This window comes from Calliopsis andreniformis, chromosome 6 (assembly GCF_051401765.1).
Source record: "Calliopsis andreniformis isolate RMS-2024a chromosome 6, iyCalAndr_principal, whole genome shotgun sequence".
NCBI lineage: Eukaryota > Metazoa > Arthropoda > Insecta > Hymenoptera > Andrenidae > Calliopsis > Calliopsis andreniformis.
This window is the reverse complement of record NC_135067.1, coordinates 5,125,843-5,141,799: the sequence shown is the minus strand read 5'-3', so window position 1 is coordinate 5,141,799 and position 15,957 is coordinate 5,125,843. Positions and strand designations below refer to the sequence as shown.

Sequence of the window (15,957 nt, the reverse complement as noted above, 5' to 3'; positions counted from 1 at the left end):
GTCGTCGCGATCCTTGCCCCGAGGACCATGCTAAAAATTCTGTTTCTTTGCGTACACCCTCCTTTATCATAGACAAGTCAACTTTGTTATAAAATAACTGAGTTATCTTTTTGTACTGACAATAAGATATAAATGATATATACAACAAATTATTGAACACTTTTCTGATAGACGTAACTTTTTCATTACAAAGGCAGGCTAAAAATAATACTGGGTTTCTAGAATCAGAATTAGGTAAAATTAGGTTTCTGTGTAAAAAATGGTAGGTAGCATATCATTTTATTTTAATTTTTTTGGTAATAAGTGTTATAACTGAATACAGATCAAGAAAAAATTATTTAATAGAAAGATTTGAGGTATGAGTTACCTAAAACTTAACGATATAGTGACTCATGAATTTATTCACTAAAAATGCGTAAATTCAAATACCTACTCATTGTCAGATACTAGAAATATTTTATTTTTTGTATTAATATTAAGACTGCTGGTTGAGAGTTAAATGTGAAAAGTGAAAATGAGATAGAAGAAAAAAGAAATATACTACATTAATTTTCACAATTATTATAGTTAACTGTGCGACAATATGTGAACAAACTTGTGAATGTTACATGTACTTTACAAGGACATTTTAATTTTAACATAATATAAATCGTTTTCTTGTAAACCACTTTGTATAAAGAGATTCAAACGAAATTAAATTTTATTTATATGGAAAATTTCTCTTAATTTAATCATATGTCAAGGAGTTAAACTATTTATCACGTAAAGCAAGGACTATTTTTAAAATGTCAATGTTTAGTAAATACATTCCTACTAAAGCATTGGTTAAAACGAGGTATACTGTCCGAAGTCTATACATAGATACTATAAGCGGATTAAAGGTTGCAGAACTTATTTCGATGAATCGTTCAGTCATATAAGTCCACCCACGCTCTACATATTTATAACGCAAAAATAGAAATAACGGAGCAGAAGACAATACAAGAATAAAAACGATTGAAAATACTAACTGTCAGGTTTAGTACGAGTACAATGAAAATGTAATACTCAGACGAAATACATAATTTACAGTTTACCCTATGAAAAATTAAAGAGATATGAAATACAGAAATAATAAAAATAAAGCATAGAAATTCTACCCAAAACGATAATTATACAAAAATTTGAAAAGTACAGCTGCAGCTAAGCGATTAAGAGACAACTGCTCGAAGAAGGATTAAACTACCCTCCTTCCTTTCTACTTGTATCTTTTTCCGCTCTAAGAAACTATGTAAAGTTCCACGAACTTCTATACATTAGCCACGGGCGTGTCCTCCATTGCGCTCTAATGAGCCAATTTTTTTAAAACGTAAGTTAAATTCAATTTTTGATCGAAGTTCTAAGACGATATTTCTTAGTTATTGGTATATTCTCAGGGAGTAATTGTTTCTACGGAACAGCCTTTTAAATTATGTACAAGAAGAACACCTTATGTATTATACAAGACGAGTGGAAAAAAAGTGTAGAATCATTGCAGTTACTCGAAGAGAAATTTTATAGAAGTTGTCTAGGCTGTACATCGACAGTCTAGAAACGTGTCTGTGAAGGATTTTGCTAAAGTTTTAAAGAAACTGCATGAATACGGCTTAATACAAAGACTATGTTATGCAATTTTAATATCTATTCCTATAAATGTAAGCTTTGAAACGTTGTTATTTAAAAGTGCATCTATCTTATGCAAAATAAGCCATTCAAATGCCAAACTGGTCAACTCCATAAAACAAAAAGTGGAGGAAACTAAAGATACGATAAATGATGCATTTTTAATTTAATTTGAAGAACATAAACAAAGTGATATAATTGAAGGATTATTTAAAATTAAAAGATGATCAGTTCTGTGGCTGAAATGTTGAATCCTTGAGTAAAAATTAAAAATTCGTCAGAGTGGCTTTGCAAATTTATTAAACATTATTTAACAATCATTCATAATTGTACTATTTTATTGAAACTAAGATTTTTAATGTTTGAAAAGCTGACCATTAATTACGAAAATTAAAAATTCTACCAAACATGGACTTGATTGATATGGCCACAGGAGGGCTCAAATGTTTTTTTCGTAGTCTTATATTATCTTTTACTCTAGTATAAAAATACGAAAAAACTTCGAAGATTTGAAAATATTAAATATTTAAAAATTCTAAAGTTTAAAATTAGACCACAGAAAATCAGCAGATTGGAAATTTGAAAGTCTATTCTTAGATCCCCAAAAATCTTAACTATTTTCCTAAATAAATTGCGTTTTAAAAAAAAAACGTGAAAAATCACTTTTGACTTTCAGAGTATAAAAAAAAGAATAATTATTATGTATCTAAAATATGCTTAGAATTTCCAACAGAATCTAGCTTGCGCAAACTTAATTTAAAGGAGTGAAAACAAGTTCTTTTCACTATTCAAAAGCAATCACATAATTTCGATTCTTTTCTTTCATGCTGTTACAATAATTTGTCGACACCATACAACATCTGTCTTATTCGAGAAACACAAATATTTCACTATGAATTACCATGGAGTTCTTTTGCTCGGCCTCAGATTTCTCTGTTTTTCTACCTCGTGTCGACGATTGCTTTACACGCTAGTAACTACTAACTGCGCCGACCGAAGCTGGATTACTGCGATAATTTGCAGAGTACCGTGAAAAGAGCTGGCGGAGCGAGCTCACTGAAGGAGAGAATGGTATTATAATTCAATGAGAGGCAATTAATTAACATATTCTCAACGAATCGCGACGCGGAAACAGTCGAGGGAGTACTCTCATTCTGAGATATAGAAGGTGTATAAACAACTGTAGGAGATGAAGTGAAATGTTTAGTATTGTTCATAGATACGGGCAGATATAAATTGTCTGGATTTGATGAATGGAATGATTAAATAGTTGGCTAGTGACAATCGGGACGTCGTAAAATAGCAATAAGAAGGCAATATTATTATTTTGATAAGAACAGAACTTGGAATTTAGGTTAACGTCTTATGGGTGAAATTTTATTGACAGTTTTATTGAATAGTTATGGTGAAGGTATCGTTTCAGTATATTTTATTGTAAATGATTACCCTACTCTGTTATATTTAGTATAAAAAAAAGCGAAGAATTAATTTGTTATTAGTAAAAACTAATTCAGATAAAAATAATTTCAAAACTTTATTTATAAGAGAATGGGAGCAATTATTGAAACATTCACAGATAATGTAGTCATATTGATGCTCAGACGGCTATATTTAGTCATAAACTATAAGCTACGCAAGGTGTTCGATGGCAGGGGTTAGAAATTTCGAGGGATGATTCTGTATATATGCTAAAATAAGACGAAACTAAAGATAGATGAAATTGTATTTCAGCCTTCGTTTTCGAGTTATTAGTTGTTGAGAAAACGCCCAAAATACGTGTGAAATGATTTAGGACTTGTTCTACTGATTTTGCTGTGCCTGAGCTGCCAATGTACGTCGACAATAAATAAGTTCCAAGTCAGGCACATTTTACATGTTTCTCAACAATTAATAACTTTGAAATGAAGCCTTGAATTTCGTCAAGAATTTCATTATTCTTAATTTTCGACCTATTTTGACCTATAAATTCATCTTTTAAAATTTCTGACACTTGTCGTCGATCACCCTAGATATACTAAACTAGATATACCTACTAAATTAGATATAATAAACTGTACTTGATGTACTAAATAGAGTCCAACTAAATACTAATTATTAGTAATTTTTTTATTTATTGTATGTATACATAGAATACTGTGTATCATATACATATGTGTGTACACATACTGTATGTTTCTAATACTATAATCTGAGTTCATATGCTTTTTAACGATATACTATTAAAACAGTAATATTTAATCGAAGTTACTGTCATTTAAAGCAGAACGTGCTTGGAGTACGAATACGCAGCTACAAATTTTATCAACCATTTTGCAACTATAATGACCATCATTAAAACAGAAAGCCACGCACCTAACTCTTTCAAAGCAACCCCGAAATCCACTAGCTCAATTAGGGCTAGACTGTCGCAGTCTTCCGTGGATCCCAGCCTCGCCACGCGCTTAACAAGGTCCCTTGGTTTTCGTTCTTAAAAAACCAGTTTAAAAGCGGGTCAAGTACGCATTGGTCCGTCTGACCGCGTACTTACCTATTCCACTCAAAACCTGAATTAAATATCCAACACAATTACTTGCAAGGCGCAAATAATTTCGAGAACGTGTTAAAGTTAACGTCTCGTTATCAATCAATAGATTCATCAGAAACTAAATACGTTACGTACATCGACAAGGTGTTATTTAGTAGAAGTAGCGATGGATTTAAACACACGACAGGTATTCTTGTTTATATGTTACTAAATCCTAACAAAATGGATACTTCAAATATTGCATATTTGAAATATACAACATTTTCCCTCGTGATATATTTTATAAAATTTGAAAAATTTTGAACAAGACCCCCAGATACGTGACCCTACTGAATGAAGCTCACTGAACGAATTAAATAACGTTAACGAACATTTTATATTGTAACAATTGAGGAGACTAACCTAGCTATAATTGGAGGAGCAAAATATTTGAAAAAATGGCTTTTACGGTTTTTTTCTCTCCCTGCATTCTTCTGGTCGATTTTAAATCGCCATTCCACGGACAAAAATTTCCCTGCTACGTGATGTTATCCGACTGACCGCGCGTCGCTCGATGTACCTGCTATAATATAATCGGGCGAGTTGTTTGATATCGTCGCAAAAAAAATGACGAGGAAAATAGCGAAACGACCAATATCGTCGCATGAATATCAATGGACGCGACATATGGACGAAAAAATTCTGTATTTCGTACACACTGTCATTCAAAAGTGTACGAGTTCCGAGGGAATAGAGAACTTTGAAAAATTTGACAATACGATGGCTTCGATATTTTCATTAAGCTTCATTGAAGAACAATATTTGCAGACCTGAGCAATTTTTGTTTGAAATGATGATAAAGAATATGAATTTAAAGCAATGATTTATTCAAACTATATTATTATTTGATAAACCTATAATAAGACACTTACGAATGAAATAGCAAGCAATATGATGTGAATTTGTATGTATGGGACAGAAATTACTTTAAATAGCATTTATGCAAATGCGAAATAAAATCAAAAATTATTTGAATGCAGATCTAAATAATGATATAGTTACCTTAAATAATAGCTAAATTTAAGACATGTTCAAGTAACAGTAAATAATTCTATAAATTTTTTTCATTACACCCAGATAAGAATAATATTACTGAAAGTACTAACTTTATGTCACAAATACTTTGCTGTGGTACAACTTTAATAAGAATTAGGAACTGATTTCAAACTTTTGATCTATAATTGATGAAATAACACAATTTATTATTTGAATAACCACATTTAGTCAATCGTCTTAAGTTTAGGTAAGCTCTGTGCAAAAATTGACAAAAATATGCTTGAGCGTGAGTCCTCGTTCGAAAATACATCATAAAAGAAATGTCGTAAGAAGTTTCATTTTCGAGGTAATTGAAATTGAAGACACATGGGAACAGCGCACTTATCACAACTCATTTTCAGACTCAGTTTTCTCAAAATCGGATCCTTGCATGAAAAATATCCAGTGGATGGTATCTCGTTGATTTTTGAGCGGAGAATCGATTTCCTCTAGATTTTTAGCTTTTTTTTACGAACTGTAGAACGTTCTGAGCGGTAATGGAACTAACTTGGTGTTTAAAAGAGAAACAGCAGTGAAACGAAGTAACACAAAAGGTGTTTCATAAACACTATTAATTAGTTATTTTAAATATTCTTTACTCTCTATTACCTATTAGGTGCCTTCTTCTAAACAGTATCAGTTTAACCTATTAAACAATTTAACCTATTAATCAAACACAGTTTAACTTAGTAATCAAATTATTACTCGATTAAAGAGCCTTGTAATTTTTTTCAATTATTAATGCTTATAGTATAATAATAATAACACATACTAAATATGTATTAATTGTAAATAATAAAAAAGAAGAAATTCAGCAATACAATCTAACACATGAAATCTAACGCGGAAAAATTTGCACATTTAAAAACAATTGAAGTCAAGCTATTTCATTAAATGCTACATACGATCTAATGCCATATTTTCTGATTCAATGCACGTACTAAAATATGTATTATATGCACGTACTAAAACCGTGTTATCCTCAGATAACAAAGTAAATAAAAGCAAGCAATCAGATTTAATATTAAAGAATGCATATTATTAAGTTTCTTATACGAACATTAAAAAAGATATGAACAAATCACTTAAGTTATACTTTGCCAAATTTCTTTTTTTTCTTCGTTCATTTTTTATGAACAGAAACATTATTTGGTGATATAGGAATGTGTTTAAAGTACTTCTAAGCACAGTATACTGCTATGATATTACTGTATCGATATTTTAATTAATGAATTATAAAAAATTAATAGTTTGTCCTGAAAAAATATCTCAATAAGAGGAAAAGAAAAAATAATATAAATGTTAAGTAAACAAAATTAAACCACAGAATTCATTAACTATTATAATTGATTACTAAACAAGTTTGCTTAATGCTACATTAATTCTGCATATTGAGCAGTACTCTACTTAATCTCGATTCTTATCTCAAGTTTTTTCCATTTAAAGCACCTGAAGAATAAAAAACAATAAAAACCTCGGAGTTCAGCTCTTATCTGATACTATACACGCATAAAATTCAATGGGACACATCAAGAGGATCCGCCGCATATTTTATATGCTTTTTTTATAAATACACGAATCAGCTAGGCAAAAAAGGAGATGTCTTCTACCCTTTAGCGACATCTAACCTTCTCCTCTCTCTAACAATATATCAATCTAATTTAATTATCAGCACTCCAATTAATTTGTTCCCGATTCTAGTTGTACTCGATTTATTCGCAATCAAATGAGTCGATATTTATAGCGGTAAGTGTAATGTTTCCTCGTTATAGATACACGGTTCATTAATAACAAGCTTATAAGGAAAAAATGATAGGTCAAGCTAACGTGCGTGTTAATAACTTACTTCTTTTTTTGTCTAAGATATAAATTCTACTTCTTTATTTCAAGTAACTCCAACGTAAACATATAGTGACTGTAGCAAAGAGGTTACAACGAAAAAATATAATTGAAGTCAACCCACACATTAGTAGCTTACTTTCGTTTCGTCAGAGACGTGAATTCTACTTTTTTGCCCTAAGTAATTCCAATATGTACAGGATGTTTGATAACAACTGTCAAAAATTTTAAGGGATGATTTTACATGCTAAAATAACAAGAAATTGTGTTTCGTTTTAGATTTATTAATTGTTAAGAAAACGTCTAAAATACGTGTGAAATTTGTCTGATATCGGACTTATTCTACTGACTTCCCTGTATCTGATTTGGCGTTTATTCTACTGATTTCACGATATCAGACTTGAACCTTATTCTACTGTCTTCGTTGTGCCTGACCTGATTGGTGCACATCAGCAGTAATATAAGTCCTAAGTCAGACAAATTTCACATGAATTTTAGACGTTTTTGCAACAATAAATGACTGTGAAATGATGCCTCAAACACAATTTCGTGATTTTGGATTTCCGCCCTATTTTAACATTTAGAATCACTACTTAAAGTTTTTGACACCTGTTATCGAACACTCTGTATATGTGTAGTGAATATAATAACCTTACAATAAAGAAAATATAGTTACAGTCAACCCACATCCCAGTAGCTTACTTCTGTTTCATCAGAGAGGTAAATTCTACTCCTTTGCTGTACGTAAATAATTCCTAAATATATGTGTATAGAGAATATAACAACGGCCTTCCAGTGAAGAAAATATTATTGAAGCCAACCCACAAACTAGTACCTTGTCTCTGTTTCATCGAAGAAAATATACTTGAGATCAATCCACATATCTGCTAACAATAAGAGCTTGCCTCTGTTCTACCAAAGATGTAGATTCTACTCCTTTGCTCCAAGTCATTCTAAAGTACACAGAGAATATAAGTACAAGTCTATACCGAAACTGCTCGAGAACCTGTCGATTCTCTTTGCCTCTGAAGAAACAGCATCAAGTTCAACAGTGCCGCCATTTTGGCCATAGCTCCATCTTGTTAGAAGCTTGATTCGATTAGCTCGACATCCACCGTTTCACCTAACTCCTGACAGTGACATTAAACGGCCTATCGTATTTCCGTGACCGATCGACCAAACAGTTAAGCCGCTCGTAAACACGAAGAGCCAGTTTCGAACGATCGCGAAGCGTCGCTGGCGGCCATCAATGATCGTCGGAGACACGATAAAAGTCATTCTGTGCACGCAACACCGGTCATCTGGCCTCGGTACCCGATAGTGGCCATCTTTCAGCTTCCAACTGACACGTTCCATTTTGAAATTCAATATTCCCTTGTTCCATGCAATATTCGCTGTAGCATGAGATTGTTTAACCCTTTCAGTGCCAAGATACCGATTTCTCAATAGTAAACGCAGTGCTCAATTTGCCACAGCCGATCCATCAAAACTCTTCTAACTTCTAAATGTTTTTACTGTTGAATGTGTGGAAAAGATTCAACTTTTTTTGGTTCATGTACGCTGAAAGGATTTGTCGACGTGTAGAACATATGTGGTGAGCACAGAATTTTTTCTTGATGTATAAAGGATAGGTAAATATTGGCTAAACAATTTTGATTATACCTGTGGTTAGAGGGTTGGCCCTAAAAGGGTTAAAATAAAAGTCTTTCGATACTGTCACTCGCCCCTTTGATAAGACGAAAGCAAGCTAGGGTAAACATACGTTGACCTCAGAAGCGTATCTCTCACTATGAACTCGTCATTAATACGTGATCCTATGTTAATCCTTTGATTGCTATTGAAGATCGTATAGGTGATATAAGTAACAAATAAGCCGCTTAAATACCAATCTGATCAACTCCATGAAACACAAATAATGCATTTTAAAATTCAGCTTGGAATAAACAACCAAAGTAATTTACTACAGTGAATTTTTCCTAAAATATTCAATTCTTGGTTCACAACTTAAAATTGATCAAAATCGCTTCGGAAATACACTAAATGTTATTTATCAATCATACATTATTATTTTATGACAATAAATATAATTATACAGGTAAATTTATCAGTTTATAAAAAGTTGACTATTAATCACGTATTTTGTCGATAAAGATGAAACTTTTACAAAAAATGGAGTTCATTCATTTGGCTAGTAAAATCCTTAAAAACAGAATATGCGTTGAACATCTATAAATAGCGATAAATAATAATCTACTATCTAATAAAATGATAGATAGAACTGAAGAATTCCTTCATAAAGAGAGTTCAAAGCAATCACCTAAACATCAAATGAACAGTTTTCGAATCGATGTTGAACTTCTACTATTCTTAGAAGAGATTTCCCTCTTGGAGGACCCTCAGGTACATCTAACTTCTTGACATAAGCTAAGTTCAGCGATTTGCAACGAATGGCGCGTGAATAAGTCATAGAGATTGCAATGTTGGGGGTGGTAAGGACATCAGGTAAGGGGAAGCACCAGTTTCGCCAACATAAATCACGTGCAGTAGCCTATTACACGGTGTGAAAGGATATTGCGAGGGGATTGGCTAGAAGTTTTCTTCATGGGGACGGGTAATGGGAAAAAGCTGGGGAAGCTGAAGTACGACGAAGTCAAGTTTTCACTGGAATTTGAGGAGGGTGTCTAACAGGCCGTCGTCTCTGTGCATTTAAAATGTTTGAAAATGAGAATACTCGGCCTAATGAGAGCGAGAAAATTCTAAGAATCCAGGACTCTTTATTCAATATTCAGCATTAGATTTCAGGCACCAAACTATTATTTAATTTTATATTTAGTAATGTATTAATAGTACAGTGTTTCTTTGAAATAGACTCATAACTCGTTGACATGTTTATAACAAGAGAAACATTTCTGAGATCAATTTATGCTTATAGTTGTCTAATCTAGTTTTCTTAACTAAGTTAATTTTAAACAAGATATATAAAACTTTGAAAGCTTACTGTGGTCAATAAAGAAAATTGTTGTCCTTTTAACAGTGTAAGCTAACAAAAAAACCCTAGCTTCTTAGATATACAAAAATAACTACAAATATTAGATTTTATAGTTCAAGAAATTCTATTTGACGGAATCATCTGTTTCAAATACCTTTGCTAAAGAACTGACTAAAAGATTACAAAATCTGCTTTCCAAAATTCATCAGACCAGCAATTTCTTGCCCAGCTTTATAAGTTCGGTGTTATCTGGATACAATAGTACACTTTTCTTGAAACTATTATTTCACTTTATTTGGTTTTCACTTATAGGAAAGGAATTTCGAGTTCTTAATACGTACACTGCCCTTAGAAACGAATGTTTAATATTTTCAAACTTTATAACTGATTTAAAAAGTATGCTGACTAATAAAAGATATTGGAGCTTTCTAACTTCAATAGGGGTTGCTGTTTTCCATGACGAAGCGACACAAAGTGTTTCTGAGAAGTCATACATATAACTTCTACTCTATCACCCTACGTAGCTGCTAGCTACCAGAGAAACTCCTATTATTCCACGAAACAGAGATTCTCCCCCTCAGGGAAACTACTATGCCTGACTATGAAGATCCAGGAAACACTTAATATTCAAGTTCCAATGCAGCACAGAATTCAATGAACAATGTTTGATATTCCCTTAGTCAACTTTACGCTAAAAAGATAAAGCTTCAATGCACCACAAAAAACGCATGAATGAACATCGAGAGATGCCTCAAAGATTCAGCTCGGTAATTGACAAAAAACTATGTCTGAGTATAAAGATCCAAGAATCACTTTATACTCAAGTTCCAATAAAACATAAAGTTCAAGAAGCAATCTTTGACAACCCTTTCATCAACTTTTTCCTAAAAAGATGAAATTTCATTACACCACAAAGAACACATGAATACACATTAGAAGATTTCTCAAAGATTCAGACTAGCGATTGAAAAAAAACTATGTCTGATTACAAAGATTCAGAAATCACTTTATATTCAAGATCCAATGAAACAGAATCGAAGAATCAACCTTTGACATTCCCTTGATCAACTTTACCCTAGAACGACAAACTTTGAATGCACCACAAGGAACACATAAATACACATTAAAAAATCCCTCAAATGGTTCACTGGACTGAGAAAAGAACTGCTGTCGAAGAATCAGAGACTGAAGGACTCACCTGGCTGCTTCTACCCCGTGGTCGCGAGCACCGTTCCCCTCCTCTTCCACGACACAAAATGATCACAGTTCACGACGAGATAATCTAATCCCAGCCAGTCATCGATGTGAGCTCACCACGGATGCCTGTTGTCCGACACAGCACTCCTGGTAGAACCAGCGAACAACAAACGATACGAAAACGAGGATCCTCGTCGAACTAGGCACATTAATTTGTCCCCTCAGTCAACCCAACGGGAGGATCTCAGTCGGACTTGCACGGCATCGCTGCACCCTCCGCTTCTATCCTTCGTGTATCCCTCCTCGGCCTGCAGGAAAACCTCCACGTTCCCTCGGCTACTCTACCGTCTTCTAAGCTAGGCTAGTCCAGGTCTAGCGGTCCCTCCGATACAATGATATGTTCCTCCGACGGCGATGGGACGCGTTTCCACGATCACTGCCACCTCCGTCCGCCCAGCTCCTCGCGGGGATTCCTCTTCTTGCTCTCCCGGCCACGCTTGGACACGAATTTCCTCCCTTTTCTATCGGCTCCAGGCCTAAACTAACGACAAATTCCGGCACACACGATTCTCTCGCTCTCGCTCTCGCTCTCGCTCTCGCGCTCGCTCGCTCGTTCGCTCGACACACACGGCTCCCGCTGACCAGAGTCACATTTTAGTGCGACACACACGGGTGCCGTCCGCTTACGCTCTCTCACCTCTCCCTTTACCCCTACCACCCCCTCCGGTTGCTCTGTACGCGCCTACACCCCTAACACGAGACCCGAGCCCCACCACGCGACAATCCCCACCGAGAACGAGACCACCCCTTCGGTGGGGCATACTCCCCGCCGATAGTGAGGAGTTTGAGTAGCGACTGGGGGAGAGATTCTTCTTTAGGTGCAAATAGGGTTGCCAGGAAATTCTTCAGCAGTGTTGAACACATAAATAATTAAAACAAAATTAGACTGCATCACTGATCTGTGACGTTGCAAGGGGTTTAGGAAATAAAGAGTAGGGTATAAATTGGAGTCCATGGGAGGGGAATTAGGACTGGGGATTATCAAACAGTGATGTTACGCAGGTTGCTAAACCGTTGCCAGCGATACCTCCCGCCCAAGTCCTAGTTCCCTACTAACAAGTCCAATTCTCTACGTCGATGAAGAATTTCCAGGCAACTCTGAGTGCAAGGGAATCAGTTAATCCTAGAACTGCCAAATTAATTTTAAATACATAGATACCTCTAATAAGAATGATGAACAATTTTTGTTCGCGTAAAATTTTAGCCTAAAGAAGGATTTAGAAGAACATAACATGATTTCTATTTATAATGGCATGTCAAACAATGGCATTTACTAAAAATGACCATTGAAATTGAACATGACTTTCAAAACATTGAGTTTCTTCGCTAACGAATATCAAAGATATTAAACTCCTCAAAAATTTTCGAAGTGTTTCGAAGGAAATGAGTCAGCGCGGGTACTTTTTATTAAACAAACCGCTTTGGCGGGATTGTGTAATGAGTCTTCTTTCTAAATGTGTTTATTAGGATTTGGTTAATTAGTTTCGAATGGACAAATGTAAAATTTTACAAAAATATCCTATTAAAATTTCATTCACTGTCACGTCGAAAGAGAAAACAATTTATAAATACCATTTGTATGAAACTCAAAATTTTCAGGGTATTATAAGCTATTTTATTTTAATGTCAAATATAACTAAGGATTCTTGGTTACCTAATACCAAATTAAACAAATTTATCATACGATTAGTAAAAACAGATACTTAATCAATAATTTTGAATAAAATACGAAGTTCTGCTGTAAGTCAAACAGCATCCACTGTTTGTATAAATTTAAGCACAATGGTTGATTAAACCCATCCCTAACATCCCTTGAAGCATCCCCACCAAATGCTACGTCGCTGTTGCCGTGCTATGCTTCCCCTTCCTAGGCCAATAAAAAGCGGTGGCGTAGTTTCTTCAATGGTACCCTGGTCACTACAAAATTCTACAAATTTTTGTGCAAATTCTGATTGACATGCTCCCTCACGTACGTATCAATCTGTGACCAAAAATGGTAATATTCATACTTTTCATAAACTGTACCGTATTTTCTGTTTTTCTTGATTCACTTTTATTTTTCTTCTTCCTCTTCTTTGGCGAAGTTCTTTACACTTCATCGTGAAATAAGGGTTAATCGTTTCTAAAGACACTTGATATACGGAGTAGCAGCTTAACTCTTCAAGGCCTATTGTCGATGTTGTGTTAGTTCGAGCACTTACATAAGCACTGTCTTCACTGAACGATAGTGTATCGAAGGGACTCATAAATATCCTTGACCCGTAAGTTCGTTCGAGCCGAGAAATATCAACACGTGAAATTCAGCATTTATTATGATCAATTATTTCTTTATAATGAAAGTACACTAATTCTAGTACACTACTTTTGTTGTAGTGTGTGTAGATACGATTGCTGTTGAGGGTTACCGTAAAAGTCGAATTTTAAAAATGTTCAGACATTTATAGGAGATAATAATTTGTAATATTGTCAATCAATTTAAAAGATTTGGTTTTTGAGAGATTACATAGTTTTACCTATCGCAGGCAAAATATTATTAAAATTTAGTATCAAGATTTTAAAGTTATTAAAATAATCAAAATGACTTAGACAGTTAATATTTTGATCACGTATAGAATGAAACCAAAAAAAGGTATTAATAAGTATTGATTCCTTGAATTCTGTATGTTTTAAAAATCCTGTTATTGTATTTGCTTAATTAGAAATAAATAATATATTACAGTACGGTATACTATTCCTTCGTTATAAACTCGTCACTACTATCATCGTATTTTAGAAATATTTAAAAGAAATGAGTTCTGCTTTCACTTCTCTTTCGTTCACATCTCTAATAAGAAAACAGTGACCTACATACACACTAGTTAATTTCAGAAATGTATTTCTATCTACAAGCTCGTCGTCAATGCGGTGTGAGCCCACAATAAATAAAAATCGTAGATCTAGTAATATTACAAAAAACTTACAAGTACATATAATTATCTAAGTACTCTTAATAACAACTCCTTAAGTATGTAATATCTACAGAATTTTCTCATTATGAACTCATCGTTGTCGCTTTCATTTCTTAAAACTATTTTTCTATTTTTATTCATTTCACTGTTGATAAAAAGAAATGAGTAACCAACTTATAAATTAAACTAAAAATGCTGTATCTTAAGCTCCTTTCTTTATTTTATCCAATTCCACTGTGATCATGATTAGAGTTTTTATTATTTTTATTTAATCTCGTATTTTTTACATTTCTTAAGTTAATTTCTTATATGAAATTATGAGTTCATAAGACAGAAATACCGTACTGCTTTCCCTCGCTTCAGGTTTCAACTTCAATCGTATTTTAGTCGAGGATATATTCAGTGTCGGAGAAATCATCTTTGTTACTACTTAAGGAAGTTCTGCGTTCAAAATAGCTAGACTACGAAATTAACCGAGGCAGTTGGGCTACCTAAGGACTTCACCCCTCGCTATTTAAGGGATTCCCATATTCAAACCAAGAAGATTCCCTGATCTGATAGACAATGGGTATCCCTTCGGCGACGTCTGACAAGTTTCGCCTAAGTGTTCTAGCGGTTTAAAGGAATTGTAGAAGTTCGAGTAATCGATAATCGTCTGAGACGAGGGTTTTAGTGGAATTGAATTTATGGCCATGGAAACTGAAACTTGAAAACAAGTTAGCAAAGTATGCTGGTTGGCTCCGCGCAAATCTTTATAGCGATGTATTTGGTGATTTGTAATTTATTGACGGGACGAACAGTTAGTTTGATAATAGTCAAATAATAATTATTTGAGGATTATAAGAATTACTGATGAACTTATAGTCAGTGGCACGTTTTTAAGAAAATATTTAATGCATAGAAATCATGAAATTTATGAACTTTCACAGATTATTTCCGAAACTACTATTAATTTAATTATTTTGTAATTATACAGAATGAACCAATAGAAACGAATATCTCAAATATTTAAGCATTCATAGAAGTAAAAAAAATAAAAGATTATTTGGTATAAAAAGTTATTGTATTTACTTGTTTTTTTAAAACATCCTTATTTTATATTTACTATTAGCTATTATTTATATTTGATGTTTACTATTTGCAACTTTTAAAACGAAACAAAAATTTATAAAATCAATCAAGATTACTGGAAAATGGTTACATAAACTTTCGTATTCGATATGTGCTAACGTTCAATGTTATTTTTTCATAGCAACTTATTACAATTTCCTTCATATGGCGTTTACTGCTCGTCATGATCATGACAAAATAACAAACAAACATGACTGTACTTTGATAAGTGCTCCACCTTCCTCCTAATTGCCTTCAGTAACTTTTGCTGACCTTGTGTTTACGATTTTCATGTCGGTTTTCAGAGCTCATAACAAGAAAATATAGGATCTGTCATTTAACTCGACTTCCCCTTCTCTTTAAACAATCCTGCTAATTTTCACGGTATATTTATGAGAATATTGATGAAATTCTCGCAATGAAATGGTACCAAATGCAATGTAAACCACACTATTTTTATCAATATAATCAATTTAAACATTCCGAATAGATTCAATCAACATGTTTAAATATAACTTTCAATCAAATCTGCAAATACCAAATAAAGATGAAATATAGTCTTTTATTCAATTAAT

The 15,957-nt window shown here is 33.5% G+C and overlaps 1 protein-coding gene across 2 annotated transcripts in view; it reads right to left on the bottom strand.

Annotated features, from left to right (window-relative positions):
• LOC143180337 (solute carrier family 7 member 14) overlaps positions 1-11,941 on the bottom strand; it is a 101,248-nt gene extending 89,307 nt beyond the window's left edge. The window contains exons 1-2 of one of the 2 annotated variants that reach the window (XM_076379998.1): positions 11,382-11,941; positions 11,266-11,308 (exon numbers count right to left, since the gene is read on the bottom strand). The gene's annotated coding sequence lies outside the window, so the exon portion shown is untranslated. Of the gene's footprint in view, positions 1-11,265 lie in introns of both variants that reach the window. The other variant, XM_076379997.1, reaches the window with a different exon arrangement.
• Positions 11,942-15,957: the final 4,016 nt, after the last annotated feature.